This window comes from Microtus oregoni, unplaced genomic scaffold, assembly GCF_018167655.1.
Source record: "Microtus oregoni isolate MIOR12 unplaced genomic scaffold, Mior012 000188F_ref0000398, whole genome shotgun sequence".
Taxonomy (NCBI): domain Eukaryota; kingdom Metazoa; phylum Chordata; class Mammalia; order Rodentia; family Cricetidae; genus Microtus; species Microtus oregoni.
The window spans coordinates 267,044-291,953 of NW_024544847.1; the positions used below are offsets into that span (position 1 = coordinate 267,044).

General features: G+C 42.2%; 1 pseudogene; it reads right to left on the reverse strand.

The window, feature by feature from the left end:
• Positions 1–1,432: 1,432 nt before the first annotated feature.
• LOC121445424 overlaps positions 1,433–24,910 on the reverse strand; it is a 30,289-nt pseudogene continuing 6,811 nt past the window's right edge.

The window sequence follows — 24,910 nt, forward strand, 5'->3', positions numbered from 1 at the left end:
GTTGAGGTTGTGGGGACAAATCCCACTATGGAAAAGGGGAGCACTATGGTTTCACAAGGGTTTTACAGAAATGACAATGACTATTTAAAAGACAAGTATTCCCCAAACTCTGTAAATTGGGTGCCCTCCCACAGAATGTGGGATGATCCTGGTTAGTCAACCTAGTGATTTTGTCAACTGAGATCTCACATATATAATCCTGTGGCCTGTAGCAGGGGCATGGAGAGGGAGTATAATGAAAGAAATGTCTTGATGAGGGGGAATTTTGGAGTAAAGGAGAAATCTGGTGCCAGATAAACTCCCAGGAACACACTAGGATGACCCTGTATTAGAGAGGGTGCTGAACTAGACATCTCCTGTAATCAGATTAATGACTACCCTAACTGTCATCACAGAGCCTTCATCCAGTAACTACTGGGAGCAGATACAGAGATACACAGTCAAGCACTGGGAAGGAGGGATTGTATGAGCCAGGAATGCTCAAGGTTATAATGAAGGAACACACAGAGAACTGACCTGAGCTCCTGGGAGTTTATGACTCTGAACTGACAGCTAAGGATCTTGAATGGGACTGACCTAAGCCCTCTACATGTATGCGATAGTTGTATAGCTTGGTCTGTTTGTGTCTCCTAGCAGGGTCTGACCCCCGGGCCTAGGCTTGCTTTTGGGAACCTACTCCCCATGCTGGGTTGCCTTGCGCAGCCTTGATGCTGGAGGAGGATATAGGTTCTCCTTCAACTTGACGATGCCCATGAGAGGCCTGCCCCTTTCTGAACTGAGATGGAGGAGCAGTGGATGGGGACATAGAAGGGAGGCAGGCAGAGGGAACAGAAAGAGAGAAGGGAGGGAAAACTGTGATCAGGATGTAAAATAAATGAAACTTTTAATTAATAAAGCAAGGAAAATGATAGAAGTTCTCAAGGAGAAAATGAATAAATTCATTAAAGAAATTCAGAAAAATGCAATGAGTATGAGGAAATGAATGAATCTAATAAAAAAATCCAGGAAAACACAAACAAACAGTGGACAGAAATGAATAAAGTATTTAAGACCTGAAAATAGAAATAGAAGCAATAAGGAAAACTCTGAGGGTAGGGAAATGTTTAAGAAGCTCCTTTCCTTTACTATTTATTAGACATTTACTTTCCAAGAAAAAGTATCATCTCATTGTCTCCATTCCCAAGTTCCCTAGACATGAAAGTATCATGGTGGATCAGGTGGTTTTGAGACTGGCCACTCAGGCCATAACAGCAGACTAGACAAGGCCTGAATAGACTTGTTGGCTTAACTGGCAGGATTTTTTAGATGTTTATCCCATATGAACACCTGGATGAAGAAGGCAAAGAGGGAGCATTTGCATTTGTAAGAGGTGTCCTGGAAGTAGGGCTGTCAGAAAGGCAACACTATAGCCACTGGTTTATGGATTTAGAAACTTAGAGTCAAAGGAAGGTGAGGCAGAGGCAGAAATCAAAGGAGAGTGCTCACCCCTCAGCTACTAAGATGTAGGGATTCCACAGAGATCCCACTTGACCTCTCAAAGAGGTCCATGATTAGGTGAGGATGTGTCTCCTTTAGAGCTTGGTAAATTATGTCTTTGCAGGCCCTGGTCCAGGACCTACTGATGCTGAAGAGCTTCCGCATCTTGTTTTGGGTGGTGATTTCAGCCCGCACTGCCTCATACTCCTCTTCACTCAGTACCAGACCATGCAGCTTGTCCAAGAGAGGGTCCACTGATGTCACTCGGGCCACCAGCTGCTCCCTATGCTGGTCCACAAAGGGTAGTGAGGCAGCAGCATCTAGGGATGAAAACTAACACTGAACATAGAAAAGCTCTTCTCTGGACTCTCCTACTGGCTGCCCACTTCTTGCTCTTTCCACATACCTCATCTGCACCAATGGTTTTCTTCTTCCTCTGGAAGTTCATCTGAAAAATATCTTTACCTTTTCTGAGGCCAGTTACTAGTCTGATACTCTGCCTGACCAGGGAGAAGGGTTCATGGTAGGGTGTTCAGGCTGGGAGTGGATAGAGTTATTTTCTCCATGGGAAGCAACAAGGTACAAGAAAGAACTCTGCCCTGGGCATACACTATTCCTGGTTGTCCTACTGAGATTTGGAAATTATGACTCCCTCCTTTCTCACTACCCTTTTCTCAAGGGTTAGATGATCTACCAGAAGAATAATGTTGCCTTTTCTGAGCTCTTACACTTTTTACTAACCTTTGGTGTTTGGAGAGATCCTGGGCAATGAAGGTCTGATATCTCCTGAAATAAAGGAGGGATGAAGCATCTGTAATGATGTTTTTCACTAACATTCAGTGCTCTCTGTGAAACCCCAACCCATGCCTGAGATTTTGAGAATAAACTACAGAAATTATAATATAATCTGGAAGATGAACTTTTCCTTACAAACAAAGAAAATCCAAGGAGCAGACCTATCATCATAGAGAGAGAAGACATGTAAATAAGCGATGGATATTTCTCCCAAATGATTACAGCCTCAATTTTATCCTAGACTAAATTCTTCATGGAGAACTAACCAAGTTCTTTGCTTGTTTAAATCATTTGACATATAAGTCTGAACAGAAAGCTACTTTCTTGTCATTGTTTGACCTTGAACAGTCACATGTCATAAAACTGTGTTCTGAATTTGATTTCAAAATCAAGATGAAGCAATACTGAGCACATCGGAACAGGGAGTTGATTTTCACATCAAGGGAAGGAGGTTAATAAATTTCAGCTCATGTATAAGCCCAAAGGGTTTGAGAAAACCCTCAATTCACTGTGTTCTAACAGTTTTGGAAAGTCATCTGAAGAATTTAATTTGTAGTATTGGAAACCCTGGTTCCATTTGTATAAAGGAAGAATAATATTGCCTATACTCCATGCTAGCTAGACCATTTTTCATCATGACTTGTAGACAAACTGGAACATCTAATGAAGAAAGTGCCTGATGACCATGAATTTTAAGAACAAGATGTAAATTTGAGGATGCAAACGAGCCATGATTACAATCTTCCAATTGCTGAATACTTTTCCACATGGAAAGGAATAGATTTTTAATGAGTCCCAAAGAGCAGAATTAAGAAAAATATGTGGAAGAGGTCGGCTTAATATAAAGAAAAATAACATAATTTTCCCCATTGACTAAGGATCACACTATGTCTATGAATACATTTAACCTTCCGAACCATCCTACTCCTTCTTATCTTCAGTTTACAGGTGAGGAAGGTCAGACTCAAATGAGTTATTTTCCAAGGTTACCTGATGAATAAATGCTAAAGTGAGATTAAACCCTGGCTGATGCTGAGGCAGGTCATTCAAGGCTGAGCAAAGTCTATGCTTTGATCACATGTGTAGCCTGTTCCTAGCTGCTCAGGAGCAGAAATGTACCACTCTTTGACTTCCGATAAGGCTGGGCATCCACAGAGGTACTGATTAGGGGAGTTTGGTTTTAGCATTGTTGGCTTTACTCAAGAAATGTCATAATTTTAACCATTTTCTCTTGTCTACGTGATCTTGAAAACATCAGAGATGAATGGTCATGAAGATTGTAATTTTGGGAAGGAACTCATACACGAATACAGTCATAAATGTGTGAGTACTGAGAACAGTAGTGAAAATTATATGAGTGTATAGTTGAAGAAAATAGGTCACTGGAGTCTTGTCCCAAAAGAGAATAACTTGTATTTTTTCCTCTTTCCTTCCTCTTGCTTCTTTTCTTCCTTCTCCTTTTCTTGCCTCCTCTTTCTCTTTCTCTTTCCCCCTTCTTTTAGCCTCCTTCCCCATCTCTCTCCCTTTCCCTCCCCTTCTTAACTTAAGAGCTACCAGGTTCCTCTCTCACAAGCTCCCACTCCATGGTATTCTATTCCACCTCAGACTCAAAGAGATGGAGGCAGATGACCATGGACTGAAACTTGGTTTTAAAACCATGATTCAAAAACATATTTTTTCTTTAAAAGTTTTTTTTTCCTCAAGTAGTTTGCCACAATGGGAAAGCTAATTAATACAGTGTTAAAATTTCAACTGCGGTCAGACCACCTGTTAGGGATCTAGCAAAAGTGTCATAACTGATCTGGCTGTTCTGTGGCATAAGAAACGGTGAATATAAACCTGCCTAATTCATTGTCTTCTACTTTTGTGGGGTCTCTGGCCTTAAAGTAATTTTACCTGGTTTCAACAGGGCCTCCCATTTGAGTTTCTTTTCTTTCTTGTCTCTGATTCGCAGTTTAAACCCTGAACTCATGTGGCCAACGTAGATCTCAGAGAAGAGCTGGGATTCCCCAGGGCTCCGGTAGCACAGCTCCAGTTCCTGAACAGAGAAAAGAATTACTGTGTGAGAATCAACTACTCATCTTCTTAAGGAGAGCTGTCCCCACCCCTATGATTTCTTGATCTTACTCACACATTAAACACTGGCTATCCTTTTCACTGAGACTACCCACTACTTTGAACACACATCTTTATCTGGAAGGTTGAAGACCCAGGCTGAGATCTCATCATGTTCATTTATTTTCTCATTACTGTTACTAAAACTTGATAGGAAGTAACTTAAGAAAGAGTTTATGTTGTTTACTTTCATGGTGTGGAATTTTTGGAATCTGGGGCTCTATTCTCAGTGGCAGGAGCTTGTGGTATGGCTCTCTATATCCCAGAGGATCAGAAATCAACAAGTCTAATGTGGGGAGTAGGACACAGCTATAATCCTTAATGCCTGGTTCTAATGAACTGCTTCTGATATCCTGGCCTCACATCTTTTTTTTTCACAGACTGTCAAAATAGTAGCACTGTCCAGGGACCAAGTGTTTAAATATTTACATCTGTAGGACACATTTCAGGTTTCAAATCTAACGTCTATGGATGAGTGAGAGCTCAACCTGAAAGTTCTACTTACACAGTCTAAGTCAGAGTTTGCTCTCCATGTTAGATTGGCTCCTTCCTGTGTGCTGTATTAAATTCCTGTGTAGAACCTTATACTGCTTTCCACAAAGCCTGGCATCTGACTCTGAAGATTATAAAACACAAGGATGCTCACCATTGGGATAATTTCCAGCTTCTTTGAAGCAGACACAATATAGCGGGAGCCAATGTAAAGAGAGTCTATTGGTGGTGGCTTGTTTATTCTCACAAACTGAAACTTCATTTCTTCTTCATCATCAATGGCCTAAGGAATATTACATCAGTGATTTAGCAAGATTTTTGGGTGGGTACATCAGGTCTGAATAAGGTGAGGTGGCAGGTCAGCACATTTGTGTGGGATAGGTGCGATGACACTCCTTGGGAACCCTTCTACTTTGTGCCATGCCACGTAGACAGTTGAATTATTACCTCCTGTCATTTTCATGGTGTGAACAGGGTCTCTGACAAAGGATACGGGTGTTGGCTACATGATGGATAAGGAACATTCCCATCCTTCTAATGGGTGGAAGGAGGCCATAAAAGGCTGTGCAGTCATTGGAAAAGAGGCATTAAAGTCAGTTTGGGGAGACTCTGGTGTGAGGAGGCCAAGAAGAGGATAGAAGAACATATACCCAGGTTCCCTTTATATAACGAATCCACAATCTTAGTGAGATTCTTTCTAAGGAGCTCACTTGCTATGCCTCAGGATTTCTGAAAACCCACCCTGACCTAATTTTTGTAGTACTCAATGTCACCTTCCGAATGGTGCAGTCATTGGGGACCAGGTAGAGATGAAGGGTAACTTCCTCATGATTGAGATGATAGTAGATCAGTGTGATGGAAGTGATGGGGATGAGGTGCCTGATAGCAGGAATTACTCTTAGTAGAACTCCCACTGAGGAGAAACTTGGATTTTCCAAGACTGTGTAGCACTGTTCCACCCTGGCTGGCATTTCTAGGACCATCCCATGTTCTTGAAAGTGAGCCACACGGAACAAGGAGGTATCCACCAGTCCCTCTGTGAAACAACAGATTAAAGAGATGTAGATTTAGTATTTCCATTGAGCCATAGTTGACTGGGGAATTACACCCTTAGGATTTAGAATGAATGTGGTAGTTTGAATGAAAACATGCTTCCCTGCCCCATAGTTGGCAGTACCTTTTTTGAAGAATTAGGGTGTGTGGCTTTCTGGAGGAGATGTGATACTGGCCTGGGCTTTGAGGTTTAAAAGTTCATGTCATTCCCAGTTTCATTTCTCTTTTTTCCCCTTGTAGAGAAGGACATAAGCTCTCATCTACTGCTCCAGTGCCAAGCCTGCATGCTTTCTGCCATAATGGTCATGGACTCACCTTCTAAAACTGTAAACCCCAACAAGACATTTTTTGTAAAAATTGCCTTGGTCATGATGCCTTTTTAGTTTTTATTTATTTGTTTTTTATGCTTATTGGAAAAACTGTAAACAAAACTTAAGTTTTATTAATTAATCCTCAATGAACACAGTAGACCAATCTACCATTTCTTCACCATCAATTCACCATGCCAGGGAGTGTTAGCATGCCCTGCTGCCAGTGGTGACTCATACATACTGCCTCTCATTGAAGCAGCCTTGGCTGTGTCCCTGGATAGCTGCTGGGGGAACCGTCCCAGTAGAGAGGGGGTTCTTGATAGCCTCATCCATGTGTGCTATAAAAATACAGCCTCAGATGCCACTGTCAGAACCTTGATACCCAGAAGCTTCTCTGAGGTGCTGACATTGCCATCTTCAGTGTCTGCTGATGTGTCTATCACAGAATTTGCTTAAGAGACCCAAGTGTAGTTATCATTGTCCATTAAGGACAATGCTGGATGGATCCCTAAAATGATTACTGTCAAATGAGAATGTGATGATCTAGAATCAGCTCGGAGATAGGCCTCAGGGCATGAGAAGAGAAGATTATCTTGATAGGATTAGTTGTGTTGGAAAGACTTTCCACTGTACATGGCACCATTCCATTGACTAGCATCCAGGACTGTGCAAAATGGAGTATGTCACATGAGCACAAGCATTTATTGTTCTCTGCTCCTCTGCTGACACAAATTTACCAGGCACTGCAAGATCCATGTTCTCAGACTTTCATGTCATGAAGAACTGTTCCTTTGAACTTTGTGGTAAAATAACTCTCTAAGTTTCTTTGCTCAGGTATTTTGTTTGATCTACAAGAAAATGAACATGAACAGAAAATTGATACTAGGAGTTGAGTAGTTGCTGTAAAATCCTCATCATGTGCTTCTTATGCCTTTGGAATTGTTTTGTGGCTGGAATGTAGAAGAGTTTGGTACTTAGGACTAGAAAAGCCCTTCCATGTTGAGATCAGTGCATATGGGGACATTCCTGTGTAAATAGGAAAGACAAGAATGCTAAGAGAGGCAGTGGAAACAGTTTACAAGGTTTCAGAGAGGAACACCGTTTCTGCTGGGAACTGTAAAAGGATACATTCATGAGACAGTTTGGCCAAGAGTCTAGTTTCATTGTACAAATTCCCTGGATGTGAGTAAAGATGAATCAATGATAAAGGAATAATGTGGTAGGAGAAATTTCAAAGCAGGAAATGTAGTTAAAAATCTGTTGTAATTGTTAGAGATAAGAATGGAGGGAAAGCTGCACTGCAACATGGCAATAAAAGAGGTGTCCTGACGACAAAATCTTACTCTTCATAGGCTTCAATTTATGAAGATTCAAATTGATTTAAAGGCTGAGAGCCTCAAGTGATGATTTTCATGTTCCACAAAGACAAATGCCCAAGGAAGTGTTTCTCCATGATTAGCACATCTTACAGCTGCTAACCAGGGGAGAAGAGCCAGGCTACATCTCAAGCTGTCAGCAGAAATTAGCAGTATCATCCTTCTAGCTTTTTAGGCATGAAAGATGCTAGATTGATGGGCAATTGAGTCATGCTATACAGTTTCTGATAGTAGCTGAAGCCCAGCAATGTGCCTGAGTCAAATATCTAGCATGGAGGTTCTAAGAGGTCATTCTATGAAGTTTTGAAAGATGAAGCCTACATTGTAACAGAAATATTAAAATATTGGAGAATCCAGAATAACATTTATTTTTCTGATGAAGAATGTTGTAGGCAAGTAGACAGGTGGTCCAACAGAGAGGTTATGTGTTTTTTATGTGGTAAAAGTTGGAGTAATTGAACTACATAAACCCTTTGGAGCCCAGTGAATTACAAAATGAGCTCCAGGTCTGAACGAGCATGTGATTAAACCAGATTCTCTGAATGTGGCTGACGGTGGAGGCTAAATGAGAAGCCAAGGACAATGACACTGGATTTTGATTCTACTGCATGGACTGGCTTTTTGGGAGCCTAGTCTGTTTGGATGCACACCTTCCTAGACCTGGATGGAGGGGTGGGGGGCCTTGATCTTCCCACAAGGCAGGGCACCCTGACTTCTCTTAGGACTGGAGAGCAAGAGGGAAAGGGAGTGGGGGAGTAGGAGGGAAATGGGATGGGAGGAGGTGGACATTTTAAATAAATAAATTAATTAATTAAAAAAATGAGCTCCATAGCTAGACATGAAACTGCAGAGCTTGGTGTTTATGCTAATGGAGTTTGTCTTTCTGTGGTCTGATTATTCCTTAGGATACCCTGATTTTTCCATTTTTTTTAACAGGGCAATGTTTATTCTGTGCCATTTTATGCTAAAGCAAGTAACTTTTCTATTGCGTAGGAATTCATAGTTAAGACATTGCCTTGAGTCTCTGGTGTGAAGCAGATTTTATAGATTTTTAAACTGGAATTATTAAAGACTATGGGGATCTTTAAAATTGTGTTGTATTTTACATTATGAGACAAAACCAACTTTGGAGACATCTGTCAGGTCTCCTCTCTTTTGGATGCTCATTACTTTCATACCATGAAAAACCACAGTCTTTGTCTGGTCATGAGCTTGATTCTCCTGGTCTTTATGGTAGGCTTATTTCTGTGTTGCTTGAAGCAGGAGAGGAAGTCAGTCTCACTAACCAATTTTAAAGCAATTGGTTCTCTTTTTCTTCCTGTTTGCTTTTTCCATTTTTAGGCAGAGTCTGGCTGTGTAGTTCAGGATGCTCTCGAAATCTTAATTCTCCTGTCTCAGTCCAGACATACATTACTACAGAAACCTGTAGTAATGTATTTCTTTATGAAATCTTTCACTGGGAATCTTGTATTTATTACAATATTTTCAGAAGGGATCTTTGGAGATGTCTGAGGTTGGGACACTTTATGAGAGCCCCTCTTTTCTTAATATATCCTTATTCTTTGGTTCTAGTTCTCAAAAGGAGTCTGGTGACATCATTTTCTCCTTTCCTGTTAAAGTGTAATAACTCACAGTGTTGGTAGACCCAGGGTGCCAAAATGGTCTTTGTTAGTTCCTTTAGTTTTTCTTGACAACAATTTCTTCAACTTACTCACTTTATTCTATGATTCTTGTTGAGTTATGGAGATATATGTTGTATAAATAGCACTTAAGAAATTACAGTTAATATTACAACTGAGGACATAAATTTCCACAAAGGTAACTCTTTAGAAAAAACAGAAATCAAGTCATAAGAGACATCTTCAAAGAAGATACATCAGAAAGAGGGACTGAGGAAATATCTTTTTCCACCTTTTTAGCCTGCTCTGTTTCACTAAGGAAGCCACGAGAGAGAACTTTCCACATCATGTATCATTCTATAGTCTGCTAAATGACTTGTCATGTCTCCTGATTAGCAACGACCTACTCCTCATGCTTCCCTTGATTACCTTGGAGAGCCACAAAGTGAGGGAGGTATACAGCAGCCACAGCTCCCTGCTCAGCCTTAATGTCAAACAGAGGCCCAGCCACCATGTGCCTGTGCCACAAGTCAGTCTTGTCCAGGTGTTGGCTCCAGGTACAGAATCCAATCTCGATGGTCACTGCCCTTGTCACCACAAAGCGAAGTCCAATGTTGGGACAGTTGTAGGAACCAGGCATAGGGAATTGAACTCTAGAAGAGGGAGAGGCAGACACCAGTGAACACCAGCCCTGATAATCTGCTGGGTACATGTAGTGATATTTCATTTGTATTTTAATAAAAGAAAACTTGCCTGAAGATCAGAGTAAAACAGTTCCACTGGTCAGTCCTTTAGACCAGGCAGTGGTGACACATACCTTTAAATCTAGTAGCCACACTAGTTTGCCATAGAAACCTAGCGGTAGTGGTGCACGCCTTTAATCCCAGCCCTAAAGAAGAGTATAAGACAGGAGGACATATAGGCATCCTCCTGAATATTAACCTTCATCAGGCGGTGAAAGGAGACAGAGACAGAGACCCACATTGGAGCACCAGACAGAAATCTCAAGGTCAAAATCAGGAGCAGAAGGAGAGAGAGCACGAGCAAGGAACTCAGGACCGCGAGGGGTGCACCTACACACTGAGACAATGGGGATGTTCTATTGGGAACTCGCCAAGGCCAGCTGGCCTGGGTCTGAAAAAGACTGGGATAAAACCGGACTCACTGAACATAGTGGACAATGAGGACTACTGAGAACTCAAGAACAATGGCAATGGGTTTTTGATCCTACTGCACGTACTGGCTTTCTGGGAGCCTAGGCAGTGATGCTCACCTTACTAGACCTGGATGGAGGTGGGTGGTCCTTGGACTTCCCACAGGGCAGGGAACCCTGATTGCTCTTTGGGCTGACGAGGGAGGGGGACTTAATTGGGGGAGGGGAAGGGAAATGGGAGGCGGTGGTGGGGAAGAGGCAGAAATCTTTAATAAATAAATAAAGAAAGAAAGAAAGAAAGAAAAAAATTTAACGACAAACTTAAAAAAAAGACAGGAGGAGACAGCTTTCACACACAGTCTCATCCTAAGGACTTCTGGAGGCAGGATCACCATTTTTGGACTGAGATAGAGGTAAGAGCCAGTGGCTGACTGTTTTACTTTTCTGACCTTCAGGTTGAATCCCAATATCTGTCTCTGAGTTTTTATTAGTTGTGCTACAGATGCACATCCAGTGCATGACTAGGGACACAACAGACTTCAACCAGATGATTGATTCTGGGCTCTTGTTCCTCTGCTATCTCTGTGTGTATCCTTGACTAAGTTATTTAATCAACAAATCTGTTTCCTCATTTGTACATAGGGGTATTAACAACACTATTTTATAGACCTTTGAGTACTGAGTGATCTATAGCAAACCTACAGGTAACACACATCTAGGGCAGTTAACTCTTCCTGTGGTGATGACAAGGTTGATGAAATATGGCTGTGTGTGTGTGTGTGTGTGTTAAAATCTTCAGCTCAAACCAGGACATTTGCACACTAGGCAATGTCACACACAGTGATAAGCAAAAGGCTCTATCACTGATATTTATCTTCTGTTCTTAGTTTTTGTATTCTTATAGAGTGAGTTTCCAGTTGTAAGATTCTTTCGCTACAAAGCCCTGAAACAATGTTTTACCAAGAACTTCAGTGGTTTTCTCAAGACTTCCCATTTGGTGACTGATGGGTGGACAAACGTCAGTTTCTGGGGGGGGGGAGTAAATGTAATACTTTCTCTAGTTGAGCTGGTAACTGTGACTCTGTTTGAAGAGGGTAACAGGTTATGGAAGACACGTGATTGAAAATATAATTTCTCATTACTTATGGGTTATAACCCTTGGAGGAAAGGGCTACTGTGTTAATCATGATGTTCTTAGCTTCTTGTGGGTACACAGTGGTTTTTACTAATGTAGGAATGCAAAGACTATAGGAATTTAAGGGAAATCTAAGAGACAGGGAAAATCAAATATAATGAGGGAAGAGTTACTGTTTACAACATGAATAAAAATCACTAGAAAGTCTACATTTAAGATAATTGAACAAAATGATCACAGACTGTTTATATGGAATGAAGGACGCATGCCAGCTCTATTGATGTAGTAATGGTATACTGGTCATGGAAGATGAGGTTCTGTCTTAATTACAGGGGAGGCATAATGAAATGTTTGTGGGTGAAGTCTCCTAATGTCTTAGACTCACACTACTGTGATAGTGATGACAAAAGGGGAATGTAAGTAGTTGGAACAACTTGGAAAAATGGTTGCTGGAGATGAATAATTGGACAGGGAAGTTCTTGTGCTCTCCAGTTTTGCAAATGTTTGGAAATTTTTTATGATAAAGTTCCCTCTTTTCATAAGAGCCCAAGCATCTTGCCTAGTCTTGCCTCCTGGATTGGCAAGAGGAAAAGAGAAGACACAGTAGAGTCTGGGTGGATGCCATCTGTGCGGATCCCTTGTGGAAAAGGACTGGGGAAAGCCAGCCTTTGCTAAGCAGAGCTCACTCACCTGTACAAGTTCCTCTCTCTGTCAATCATCTTAGCAGTCACAGGCCCCGTAGGGCCCCAGAAATCATCTTCAGTCACCAGTGGTTCAATGTATTTGTCTCCCAGAGAGTCAGGAGTAAATAGATGGAAGGACTCCAGTGGTGCAAGTTGTGAGTTTCTCTCCTCTAGAAGAGGCCAGACAGTGGTCACTCTGTGTTTTCCAGGCTCATCTCCTCAGCCTCTCCCAGTACTGGACCATGGAAGAACTCTTTTCCATGTTTGCCAGCTTAGTACTTAACAGCCAATGTGTCTACAGACTTTATTGCTGTTCCTTTTAATTTTGTGTCTGCTGCTTACCTTCTGAGGAACCTCCTAACCCCAATACCTGTGTCTTTGTTTTTCCTTTCTACTGATTCAGAGATGTTGATTTTCTAACATGTCTTCATGGGTAGGTTGGGAAAATAATATAACTCAAAAGATGTATGAGCAGCAATGGGATTGTGATTCCCAGGTAATAGGAGCTCAGAATGAGACAGGTAAAGAACCCAATGCAAGCCACAGACTTGAGAGAGGGGCAGCTGAGGGAGAGAGAGAAATAGGATTCTCTTTAGGTTTTATGTGTCAAACATATCACATGGAGTGGGGTTCTTCTTTGTGGAGAATATGTACCGTTACATATCAGAGACAGAGATAGAAATGATGACTGGCTCCAGGAAATCTGCGATCATGTCTTCCATGTGTGACAGGGATGTAGCACCCATGAAATCTCAACAATATCACTGCTTTAACAAGATCTGTACAATGACCACATCAATTGATATGCTAATGTAGGTGAGGAAATTTGATAAGGCCCCACTCCTGGATAGAGAATTATAGGCAAATAGTAGCATCTAAGAGAGGGATAACATCAGCATTTCTCAGGAAAGAATTCCATAATCAATCACCCAATCCTAAACAATCATCCCAGAACAAGTATACTTGACCAACACTAAATTGACTCATCAGGTTGTATTTACATATATGTATGTTTACACACAAATATTTAACAATAATAAATAAGAAGAGGTCATGAATTGAAAATTTGTATATGGTATAGAGGAGAACTTGGAGTGCATAGTTGGAGGGATTGGAAATGATGTAAATGGAGTATATATGTATGAAATTATAAATAATAATAAAATAAAATAAATAAGTAATAACTTCCCCCCACAGATGTTTCTTCATCTGCCAGTCGTGATGCTCTGGGTCTGAACCTGTCACATACCTGACTGTAGTCTCTGCTGCTTGAATGAAGTCAGGTTGTCACCCATTTCTTCTCCATCTGAGTTCTTAGTAGGGACCCTCACATATGGTTTCCTGTTGACAGACAAGTTCTTTACCTCAGTTGTCAAGAGAAACCAGAGAATCCAGGGCTTTGTATACAATATCTCCACATAATATCCAACTCATCTGAATTTAGACTCAACCCCATGCTTCTTCCATTCACCAAATCTCTATGAGGTCCCCCGTCCTCTCAGGCATCCATGCAGCCAGAACAAAGATCATTTTAACCCCTTCTTTGCTCTAATTTGAATGTGTCCTCTAGTGTTTACTCATTAGAAAATTAATCCCCAATGCCACAGTGCTGATAAGATGAAGATCCTGAGGGTTCTGTCTTCACAAAGGGACATCACAGGAGTAGATTCCTGTGCCTGGACAGGATTTGTCACAAAAGCCAGCTTAGCCTCTCACTCTAAGCCCTCCCAGTTGCACAACAAGATGGAACAGGAAGAATGGTTCTCTAAATGCAGGGTCCATATCCTGGTCCTTCCCTGTATCCAGAAATGAAAGAAATAGTCTTAATTCTTTATAATAAGTGCCCACTGTCAGACATTGTGTTACAGCTGCACAAAACAAACTAATAATCACTCACTCTAAATGTTAAACACCTAAATAGTGTCTTCTAAATCTCTCCTTTGTTTTTACTACTCTCCCCCTTCCTAAACTTCCATTCTTGTCCCAGGATGGAGCAAGAATTGTCCTGAACCTCTGCAGCATCCTCTGGCAGACATCCCTGCTTCAGGTCTGGTCCCTTCTATCTCATTTTCTATATAGTACATGATCATAAAAAATGGGTGGAGATGCCCCTTCATGACTGAAGTTCTGGGATGCCTCTCATTTCCACTAGGGAGAAATGGAATGTTCTTAGTATGGTTTATAGTTCTTGCTGTAGGCTCTGTCTCCTGCCATGCCCTCCTATGTCACCCTTTCCTGCTCTAATCTAGACCAGTGGTTCTCATGTCACTGTGGTGAAATGTCACCTGGATAGACTACTAAATCTGAAAACTCATTGAAGAAAGATATTCCACCTGAGATTCTGAATCAGCAGCGATGGAGTGGGACAAGAAACCTGCATTTTTGTGAAGTTTCCAGGTGATAGTGAGACAGATCAAATGGTATCACACATGGTTTCCTGTCCCTCAAAGGAGCTGCTTTCTCTTCTTCTTTAGAACTTCTGTCTGCCTGGTATTTTCTCCTTCTTGGCTCTTCCCTTATTTACCATCTTTCAGAGCTCACCTCCACTGCACTCATAGGGTTCCCAGGTACAGTTATTTGGACGGTGGGTTAACAAGTGCCTCCTCCCTGATGGACTGAGATAAAGAATGTTTGACCTTGTCTTTCTTGTTCACTAATATGCCCTCAGATGCCCAAATAATGTATGATGCACAGTAGGTTTACAGGATTTTTTTGTTCAATGAACAAATGACCTTACTAAGTCTATAGCATCTCCTTCCATTTCATGTATGGCAAAACAATTAGAAACTTGAGAACATATGGAATTCATGGTCATGAGCTGAAATATGCTGAACTAGGAGAACTCTACCCATCCCAAGGCTTCCCCTCAATCTCAGAGTACAGTGTGGCATGGGTCTGAGTATTGGGTTTGGGATAGTAATACAGATAGTGGATTTTTTCCTGAGAGTCTTTTGTTTATATCTTTCTGATCTTGGTGTGGTGACAGCTTTAGTTGGTTCAATCATCTGGGGACACTATTGTCTAATATAATCTACTATGGTCACACTTGCAGATACCAGAGGACTAGCCACTACCTCATTTTTTATATTTTTTTTCTGATGGAAGAAAAAGTAGGCATGCTATATGATTGTGTTTTTGCTTAAAAAATGATACAGCAGGCATACACACACAAAAAATATATAGATAGATAGATAGATAGATAGATAGATAGATAGATAGATAGACGAACAGACAGACAGACAGATAGAGAGACATCCTCATTCTGGTAGCTGTAGTCTCCTGACTTCATTCTGGCTCTGTTTGTCTTTCCCATCACCCCAGGACCCTATTCCACATCCTCAGCTCTGGAATAGCCACAACAGGCCTGGGTTTACCAGACAGAATTCTGTGTCCACTCCTTACCTTGTGCTGTGGATTAGCAGTTGTGGATTCTCTGTCTCCAGGGTCCTGAGCTCCATCATCACCTGGTCACTGAGAGGGGCCTGGTCCAGCCTGCAAACACAAGAGGGGGATGCTTCTTCTGGGATCCACCACAGGATCATAAGGCCCCAGAGTCCAAAATTGTGGTCTCTGTTGTCTGTAGATGGAGTCAGTGAAGAGGCTTATTAAGGCTTATTCCTGACTCAAAACCAGGACAAAGGAAGGAGAGCAGCAGGCTTAGCAGACAGAGATGTGTCCATGACACAGTCTCAGTGGGGTTGGTCAGTGTGCAGGAAGAACTGAAGCCAGGATGAGGACCTTTGGAATTTTTCAGAGCTGAAATGAGGGCCTTGCCCTTTATACCCCTCCCCACAGGTCATTCATTGGAAATAGACTGTCTCAGGGAGAGGGGCATGACCATAGATGAAAGAACTCATGTTGGCAAAGGGCAATGCTGTAACTATCAGCATTCTCAGGGGCTGGAGGTCAAAGCCATATTCCCAAAGGGATTCTGGGAAACTCTTCAAAGTCAACACATAGGGTTTGGATCTGAGAGTTCATGGAAATTCAGCTTGAAGGAAAGAACCTTGGTTCCATTCCCTACCTCCTTTTCCTTTAGTGATGGGATAGAAGCCTTGACCTTATATAAGCTGCCACAACCTGAGGTCCTCTGGTCCCTTTCTCATGACCTAAGTTCAATGGCTTCTGATGGTGTTAGGATAGTGACCTCTGAGTTTTCAAGTCCCTAGCCCATAACCACAGACTCATCAATTTCACTCTGCTTAATTGTGAGGCACAATTAAGGCAGGAAGGGAAAGGTTTCTGTACCTGTGAGAGGCTGTGCCATGTCATCCTTCCCGATTTATGGGGTGTTCTTTTTGGGGAGGACAATGGAGCTTTTGAAGTCAAAGATTACTACTGTCTCCAGGAGATAAGGAGGCAACTAAGACTTCTCAAGTAACTGAGTTGTGCTGGAAGGCAGAACTGCAGCAGAGGCCAGTGCTGGACAGGCTTTTCAGCATGTCCAAAAGAGTCACTGCTGAAATCGCACTAGGGAACAAAAGTGCCAATTTGCTAGGCCAGTTTCAGCTCACAGAGAGGTAGAAAGAAAACTCTTCACTGTAAAACTATTTCTTTAGCATTGAGAGTTAAAGCAGAAGGCCTGACAGAGGGAAGTTCCAGGGCAAAGGCTTGCTGGACTTCTGTTGGCTGGAAGAACCAGAAAGCTCTGGATACAGGGATCTGGAGCCTCTGTGGTTCTCCTGATCAGCAACCTCTAGAAACTGACTGTGGCTTGTGCTCAGGAAGTGGAGGGACAGGAGAGGGAGAAGCTTAGAGATAGCGTGAAGAGGTTGCATGGAGAACACAAATCTCTACAGCTGTAGTTTGGAACATTCCTAGCTTGTGTGAAGTTCTAATGCAGGGGTAATGGCAACATTTCAGGCACAGAAGACCATCTCAGGTTCATATAATGAATCTCAGTGGCCCTACAGGGCTCCCACTTTTCATTCCAAAGCTTTTATCAACTATGCCTTTGCCTGGCCTGTTGTCCCCAGGTTCACCTAACCAAGTCGTAGTTCTCCTTCAGGTCTCAGAAAACCCTCTTGGGTCATTTATATAAAGTAGCTCCTCTCACAGAATTACATGTTTATAATACTATTGACTCCACAGCATACAGCAGAGCTTGCCAATACTGAGTCATTGGCTGTTCGGTGATCTATGTCTGTCTCCACACAGCTTCAGGAAGACAGAGTCATGTGTGTTTGTGATTGTATTTCTATGTCATGTACCAGGGTTTGGCACACAGGGGACCTGATAAGAATGCATGCATGATTCATGAATGAATAAATGAGAGGAGCATTGTCCTGGAGTAAGGCAAACCTGAGAGTTTGTTAGGATATACAGCCTTGCTAATACATATGACTACACAGTACCCAGTTACCTACCTGGTGTTATCTTTTTATTAACATATGTACATTTTATGTCATTGCAATCCATGAGGTGGGTATGACATTCCATTTAATAGATGAAGAAACTGAGTTTTAGAGAAGAAAGCAACTTGCTTAACTCATGGGGTGTAAGTGGCACAGCTGGACAGGAGCCGGGCTGATATGGGTTATTTTTCCTTTTTTTTCCCTATGGTCTGTCATCTGGTAGGCTATACATGCCCCTTTCCCGTTTCCTTCCCAGAAGGGAATCTCAGAGTCTTACTTATCAGAGGATTCTGTGGTGTAGGAGGTTCTTCTGTTTATGTGTTGCTTTCATTGGTTGAATAAACTGCCTTGGCCTTTTGATAGGGCAGCACTTAGGTAGGTGGAGTAGACAGAACTGAATGCTGGGAAGAAGGGAGATGGAGAACCACCATGGAGCTGCCAGAGACAGACATGCTGAATCTTTCCCGGTAGGCCACTACCATGTGGTAATATACAGAGTAACAGAAATGGGTTAACTCAAGATGTGAGAGTTAGCCAATAAGAGGTTAGAACTAATGGCCAGGCAGTGTTTAAATGAATACAGTTTCTGTGTGATTATTTCGGGTGTAAACTAGCCCAGCAGGATGGAACAAGGGGTCCTGCTTCCTACAACAATTCTGAGGTTGCAGGCAGGATTCTTTAGGCCCTTATGATGGAGGAAGGTCATTGGTTAAATAAAAAGAAACTGCTTGGCCCTCATTGGTTAGAAGATAGGTGGGAGGAGTAAACAGAACAGAATGCTGGGAGGAAGAGGAAGTGAGCTCAGACTCCACAGCTCTCCTCTGGGGAGCAGACGCCTCAGAGAGACGCCATGCTCTCAGCTCCCAGGCAGACGCACGCGATGAAGCAAGCCGCCAGGTTAGACATGCTGAACCTTTCCCAGTAAGACCAGTGCTCACAGATTATTAGAGATGGGTTGATCGGGATGTGAGAATTAGCCTGTAAGGGCTAGAGCTAAAGGGCCAAGCAGTGTTTAAATGAATACAGTTTGTGTGTTGTTATTTCGGAGCATAAGCTAGCCGAGCAGGCGGCCAGGGTGCTGGGAATGCAGCCCTGCCGCTCATATTACCTCAGATGGCACCTGACGTGATGGACTAAACCCACTTAAAAAACCTGAGAAGGCTTAAAAATAAGGAAGAGAGAGTTTAACACAGATTTTTGCTGTTTGTTGGTGGCATGCTGTAGAGAGATTTCCTGATTTGGCAACAGCAGCAGAAAAAACGCTGTGTCATTTTAAAGCACAGCTTCTTGGGGCTGTGCTGCCAGCGTGAACTCTGGCTTTAAAGCATTTGTGGCACTCTGCTTGCTAGAGGCAAGCAAGCGCTCTCATCTAAGAGAAGCTTCCTGACTCAGCTTTAGCTGCAAAACCCTGCAGCTCATTAAGAGGTCCTGCCACGAAACACTTAAATGGTGTTGACAAAAAGCTGAACGCATGCTTTTCGGTTTTCAGCCATAGCAGGAAAAAAGCTGCGCCGTTTAAAAATGCCGGCTTTCTGGGCTGTCCTGCCAGGGCAAACTCTGACTCTTTTACGCAGGCGGTTCGTGCAGTTTGCAAGCACAGGCTGCTGAAGCTCGCTTGCTGGCAGGGACCTTGAAATGCCACAGAGTTGTGGCAATAAACATGGCTACATCCAGTACCTCAGCCATGAGGCTGGAAAGCTAAGGAATGGACTGGATCTAGCTGGCAAAGCCACGGCTTTAGTCCTACTGAGATTGCTTGGTAAATTAAAGACTCATGTGGTCAGAAAAACAGAGAGAGATACAGTAAAGAGAGCGTCAAAGACAAAGAAAATTTTTAAATGATTTACAGCATGTTAAAAATATATGCAAGATAAAAGTTAAAAGTTCTTAAAAGTAAAAAATGAAAGAGAGTTGTTGGGTGTGGTAGTACATACCTTTAATCCCAACACTTGGAAGGCAGAGGGAAATTGACCTCTGTGACTTCAAGGTGTGGTAGCACACGCCTTTAATCCCAGTGCCTAGAAGGCAGGGACAAACAGATCTCTGTGAGTTCAAGGTGTACTAGCGTACATCTTTAATCCCAAGCCTGGGAGGCAGAGACAGGCGGATCTCTGAGAGTTCGAGGACAGCCTGGTCCACAGAGTTATTCCAGGTCAAAGATATACAGAAAATATAAAATAGAAGTAAAAAGAAACGAAATAGAGGTTAAAGCAAAGCTATACAAAGATGGAAAATAAATAGAGAATTTTGATACTGTATGCTATTATGCTCTCTTTGAATTATTTGACTGCTGAGGAAAGAGCAACAGCTGCTAAAAGATATTTATTTATAAATGCTGCTGAACTAATCCAACATAGATATTTTGATGCCTTGACTTTGAAATTTGGATCTAAAAACATGATGCTTTGGAAAGGAGTTTCTTATTTTGTTTTCACAGAGGATGAGACCCTGTTCATTTCTTCTATTCTGATATGGTATGATGGATCATGCCCTCCTGAAGGGTTGGTATGAACACCTTCAGAAAATTGCTTCGCTCAACTGCCAACTGAGATGAAACTAGCACACAGGTTATACCATGAAAGACCTAATTAATGATGCCCCCATTCAGCAGGAAGCAGTTTGGAGAGAAAAAACTGCGCCCATGATCCCAAATATGGTTTATAAACGTTCTTTAACATTTTAAGGGGGATATGATATAGGTATGAATAATTTGCATTAGTATAGATTTTGCTTTATTGATAGAGATTTAAGGTCAATTTTGTTATATGTATATGTATTTCTGATATTGATTAAGGTATTGTGATTGTATAGTTCATTATTAAAATGTAATATATAATTAGGAAATATAGGTTGTTGATGGATAATCATAAATAATAGTCAAGCTTGTAGTCATGTTAGTTAAGATTTTCTAGATGTGCATAGATATATTTTAGATGGGCATTCTTCATATTTTTCAAAGATTATAGGATATGGCATTTTTTGGGGGGGGGAAGAAACGGGTTATTTGACTTACACATCCTGGTCACAGGCCATCATGAAGGGAAGTCAGGACAGGAACTGAAGCAGAGACTAGGAGGGACGCGGTTCACTGACCGGATCATCCACTCACTCAGCTTTTTTTTTTGGTGGTACACACCTTTATTTTTTTTAATTAATTAATTAATTAATTATTAAGGATTTCTGCCTCCTCCCCGCAACCGCTTCCCATTTCCCTCCCCCTCCCCCAATCAAGTCCCCCTCCCTCATCTGCTCGAAGAGCAATCAGGGTTCCCTGACCTGTGGGAAGCCCAAAGACTGCCCACCTCTATCCAGGTCTCGTAAGGTGAGCATCCAAACTGCCTAGGCTCCCACAAAGCCAGTACATGCAGTAGGATCAAAAACCCACTGTGATTGTTCTTGAGTTCTCAGTATTCCTCATTGTCTGCTATGTTCAGCTAGTCCGGATTTATCCCATGCTTTTTCAGACCTAGGCCAGCTGGCCTTGGTGAGTTCCCGATAGAACATCCCTATTTTCTCAGTGTGTGGGTGTACCCCTCGTGGTCCTGAGTTCCTTGTTCGTGCTCCGTCTCCTTCTCCTCCTGATTTGGACCGTGAGATTTCTGTCCGGTGCTCCCATGTGGGTCTCTGTCTCTGTCTCCTTTCATCACCTGATGAAGGTTAATATTCATGAGGATGCCTATGTGTTTGTCTTTGGATTCACCTTCTTTTTAGCTTCTCTAGGAACATGAATTATAAGCTCAATGTCCTTTATTTATGGCTAGAAACCAAATAAGAGTGAGTACATCCCATGTTCCTCTTTTTGGGTCTGGCTTACCTCACTCAGGATAGTGTTTTCTATTTCCATCCATTTGTATGCAAAATTCAAGAAGTCCTTGTTTTTTACTGCTGAGTAATATTCTAATATGTATATATTCCATACTTTCTTCATCCATTCTTCCGTTGAAGGGCATCTAGGTTGTTTCCAGGTTCTGGCTATTACAAACAATGCTGCTATGAACATAGTTGAGCATATACATTTGTTGTATGATAGGGCCTCTCTTTGGTATATTCCCAAGAGTGGTATTGCTGGATCCAGGGGTAGGTTGATCCCGAATTTCCTGAGAAACCGAAACACTGCTTTCCAGAGTGGTTGCACAAGTTTGCATTCCCACCAGCAATGGGTGAGTGTACCCCTTTCTCCACAACCTCATTTTAAATGTTTTAATAACTTAGGACTTCTCATGACAATGAGACACTCTGCTCCTGGCAGCACCAATCTACTTCAAGAGGAAGATGGGCATCGAAGAGGCTCGTTATGGAGTTTGATAGCCATTTGGGCAAGAAACTGCTCTTGCCTGGACTATTGCATAAACTGGACACAGAGAACCCACAGAGAGAGGACCACTGAACTTGCCTAAGGTGAGATGATCTTTTGGGGTTCCTGATTCATGAAAGAGTCTGTGAGACATTCTGCAGGACACAACAGATAGTGACTGAACTGACTTTGAATTTTCTTCTTTATGGAAATGTCTGCCGGATACCACGGGCCTGAAGGCTGAAGATGGATGCCCCAATGGTACAGAGGAACTTTGGGTGACTGTCCAGGCAGCGAGATGTCTCTGTCATTTCTCAAGTTTTAAAAGTTGCTTTTTTCTTGTTTGCTTAGGTAGTATTGTATCTTTCTGGAGTCTTTGATGGAGTTAAGAATAGTTAGTTATAGTTATAATTTTCCTTAGTTATGATAAAGATTATTGTAACTTTTACTTGATAACTGTTTTGTTATATGTAATTTTGCTATGTGAAAGTTAAAGCCTTTTTTTTTTTTTGTTTAAACCGAAAAAGGGGAAATGATGGAGGAAGGTCATTGGTTAACTAAAAAGAAACTGCTTGGCCCTCATTGGTTAGAAGATAGGTGGGAGGAGTAAACAGAACAGAACGCTGGGAGGAAGAGGTAGTGAGCTCAGACTCCACAGCTCTCCTCTTGGGAGCAGACGCCTCAGAGAGACGCCATGCTCTCAGCTCCCAGGCAGACGCACGCGATGAAGCAAGCCGCCAGGTTAAACATGCTGAACCTTTCCCGGTAAGACTGGGGTGTTACGGGAGGTCCTCCCACTCCTCCAGCCTATCGCAGCTGAGATACCAGCCCATTGGGGCATGGTCTCTCTCCCTTTAAAAAAGCGGCCACTTCCCTCTCCTCTCTCTCTTCACTTCCTGCTCCGCTGGCGACTAGACTCCCTTCCCGGTTGCGCAGAGGGCTGACGGTGATCTGTAAGTTTTTTCCCCTTTAAATAAATACCACCCTATTAATCATAATTCCAAACTGGTGTGGCATTGTTTATGACTTACGCCTTCAGTTGGCACCCAACGTTTGGTTTTAGAACCTCTCCTTTCCCCGCTCAGCTGCCGGCCGCAAGTTCGGCTTGGCAGGAGCTCTTCCTTCCTCAGCCGCTGCCGGCGGCCTTGGCCTCCCCACGTGGATTTAAACTCCACAGGCCCGCTTAGTCTCTGCTGCGTGGTTTGCTCTTTTCTGAGTCGTTTTTAAATCTCCCTTGCAAGCACAGCTCTTTAGTGGCACGAACCAGAGCACGCGGTTGCTGAAAGCTACAACCCCTCAGGGTGACTCTGTCACATGGAGGCATAAGCAGCTTCCAGGTTGCTCTTCTCTACCCCTGGATTCTGGGTTTCTGGTTCCGTCTCTGGAATTGATTTAATTACATTTACTTTGTTGAGCAACTTACATTTTCCAGTTTTTGACAAATACTAGGCGGACTCTGAAACAGGACCCTGTTTTTGTCACGACTTGGCAACAGCGCCACCTGCTGGATCATAGGTAGTATGGCAGTTTTCATTTCCAACGCAAATTTTACTGTTCTGGTTGCCAATACAATGGGTTATATCATGCAAGGTTTATATGACTATGGGGATAGCTTAATTTACTGGTTACTAGGTTTCAGTATTCTTTTGCATATTCTATCATTTAGGAAGATCATGGCACTCCTAAGAACCATACAATCTTTACTAGAAACTCATGCAGGTCAGGAGATTCAGGATTCAAAAGAGACAATAATAAAGACAATAACAAAAAGACTTGAAATGCTTGAAGAAATTATTGGAGCTGGTGAACAGAGTAATAAGGCACAAGGACAGGATACAATGCCAACACCAGCTATTAGAAATGGCTTACCCAAGGTTTTAGCGGCATACCCTATACTTAATTCTGACAAAGTGTCAACTTCTAAAGGCTCAAAGGGAGTCAGAGAAGCTAGATGGACGGCAATAGCAATGAATGATCTAAAAGAAATAAAGTAAGCTATTCTTAATTTTGGCTTGCACTCTGCATATGTAAAGGAAATGATAAGGACTTGGGCTTCTAATGCTAGAGCTACCCCCCATGATTTCCATCAGTTAGTGTCTGCAGTTTTAGATAATGGACCTTCCTTGATGTTTGGAATTTATTTCAGAGAAGAATCCAAACATATGGAACAGCAAGGAAGAGCAAAAGGTGTCGAGGTTTCCCAAGATCAAATTCTTGGTGCAGGAGAATATGCTGATCCACAGGTCCAAGCTCTTTATGATGATGAAGTACTGTGTCTATGTCACCAAGCAGCTTTAAATGCTTGGAATAGGATACAAGATCCAAATTTATGATTCAAAAAGGGTTGAATCATATACTAGAATTAGGCAGGGACAGAGAGAACCCTTTATTGACTTTTTGCAAAGATTAATTAAGGCTCTGGACATAGGGGTAACAGACCCAGAAGCTAGACGAATACTTCTTGAATCTCTAGCTTTTGAGAATGCAAACATAGAATGCAAAAAGATAATTGGGCCTTTAAAGTCTAGATCAGCACCTATGGATGAATGGATTCAGCATACGATGAATGTTGAGACGTTTAGCTATAACAATGAATCTTGGGTAGGAGAAGCGATTTCCACAGCAATGAGGAGACATCAAACTGCCAGGTGTTTTAATTGTGGTAAATTATGACATCTGAAAAGGGATTGCAGGCACAGAATTTCTAGGAATATTATCTCCTCTGGGAATGACAAAAATAGGAGACCTAGGCCTTCAGGTATATGTAGGAGATGCAGTAAAGGCCAACATTGGTCCAATGAATGCAGGTCAACAACAGACAAACAAGGCAACCCGATACCATCGGGAAACTCCTTGAGGGGCCTCTCGCAGGCCCCCAAGCCAACAGTGGCCCAGTCATTCCCAGTCACAGTGGAGAACGTGCCTCACCAAGAAAATTAAAAGCTCCAATTTCTGCTGTAAATAGTAATACTGGTCTAAATGATGAAATACATGTGGAGGATGAGTCAAAAAACCCAGTAGGACAGAGTAAACGTATATTTTGGCAGACTTCTA